Source organism: Odontomachus brunneus, unplaced genomic scaffold, assembly GCF_010583005.1.
Source record: "Odontomachus brunneus isolate Ranch 3 - 2012 unplaced genomic scaffold, Obru_v1 Obru_scaffold_008, whole genome shotgun sequence".
NCBI classification, from domain to species: Eukaryota; Metazoa; Arthropoda; class Insecta; order Hymenoptera; family Formicidae; genus Odontomachus; species Odontomachus brunneus.
The window spans coordinates 2,060,235-2,061,749 of NW_022639458.1; the positions used below are offsets into that span (position 1 = coordinate 2,060,235).

Here is a 1,515-nt window from a genome sequence, read left to right on the forward strand (position 1 = left end):
AAAAAAAATGATTTTTTGAGCTGGCACCCCACTTTTCGAAAATCGAACATTCTGATACCGCAATAGATTGTTCTAGTTGTTCCAAACATTGTTCCAAAAGGACAAATCCGTAAGTTGAATTATAAGTCCAAAAAATGAAAAAAATGTTTTTGACCTGGCACCCCATTTTTTGAAAATAAAGCATTCCGATACCGATATAGATTGTTCTAGTTGTTCCAAACATTGTTCCAAAAGCACAAATCAATAAGTTTAATTATAAGCCCGAAAAATTAAAAAAAAGTTTTTTGACACAGTCAATCGGACCAAGAGTAAACTTATACTATCTTTTTTGTTCCAATCAAGATCTTTTCTTCTGAGTTGTTCTAGGCTTAAGAATTATAGTTCTAGAGTATGAGACTCATAAGATCATTCGTTCTCCGAAAATTCGTAAAAAAATCGATTTGACAGTACTCGACGTCAAGAGTAAACACATGCTTCCTTTCTTGTTCCAACCGAGATCTTTTTGTTCTGAGTTGTGCTAGGCTTAAGAATTATAGTTTTAGAGTATGAGACTCGTAGCGTCATCCGTTCTCCGAAAATTCGAAAAAAAATCGATTTGACAGCACCCGACGTCAAGAGAAAACACATGCTTCCTTTCTTGTTCCAACTGAGATCTTTTTGTTCTGAGTTATACTAGGCTTAAACGACGAAGCAATTTCACTTTATTTTGTCATGACATTTTGTAATTATTTCCGCCAATTTTCCTATAATAAAGATTAATTTTTGTAAGAAATCATCTTTTTCTTGAATTTTTGTCACCTCAGAAATATATTTCAATCATCCTTATTTTCAATCATCCAAATAATTATACTTTTTTAAATCAGTATATAGAACTTTTTTTTTTAAGAAAATAGTTTCATCTAAAAAAACCTGAAAATATTTTTGTTAATTTTAATATGTTGTTAAGTTATGAATTTTTTTTACGAAATTACATTTTTTGTCGATTTCGGCAAATTTAAATTGTTATTGCAAAAAATTGTTAATAAATGACTAAAGTAACTATTGGAACATAAAATATAATCTCTCTAGAGTATCCCAGAATTTTTTCAGAGTTTTTAGATGAGTTTAACAAAAAAATGTTACTTAAAGTATTTTCAGGTGTTTTTAGATAAAGTATCCAGTAAAGGACTTAAAGTATTTTCAGGTGTTTTTAGATGAAACTATTTTCTTAAAAAAAAAAGTTCTATATACTGATTTAAAAAAGTATAATTATTTGGATGATTGAAAATAAGGATGATTGAAATATATTTCTGAGGTGACAAAAATTCAAGAAAAAGATGATTTCTTACAAAAATTAATCTTTATTATAGGAAAATTGGCGGAAATAATTACAAAATGTCATGACAAAATAAAGTGAAATTGCTTCGTCGTTTAAGCCTAGTATAACACAGAACAAAAAGATCTCAGTTGGAACTAGAAAGGAAGCATGTGTTTTCTCTTGACGTCGGGCGCTGTCAAATCGATTTTTTTTCGAAT

General features: G+C 29.0%; 1 protein-coding gene across 1 annotated transcript in view; it reads left to right on the forward strand.

Moving 5' to 3' along the window:
- LOC116854121 (probable ascorbate-specific transmembrane electron transporter 1) overlaps positions 1 to 1,515 on the forward strand; it is a 17,413-nt gene that overhangs the window by 4,863 nt on the left and 11,035 nt on the right. The window lies entirely within an intron of this gene.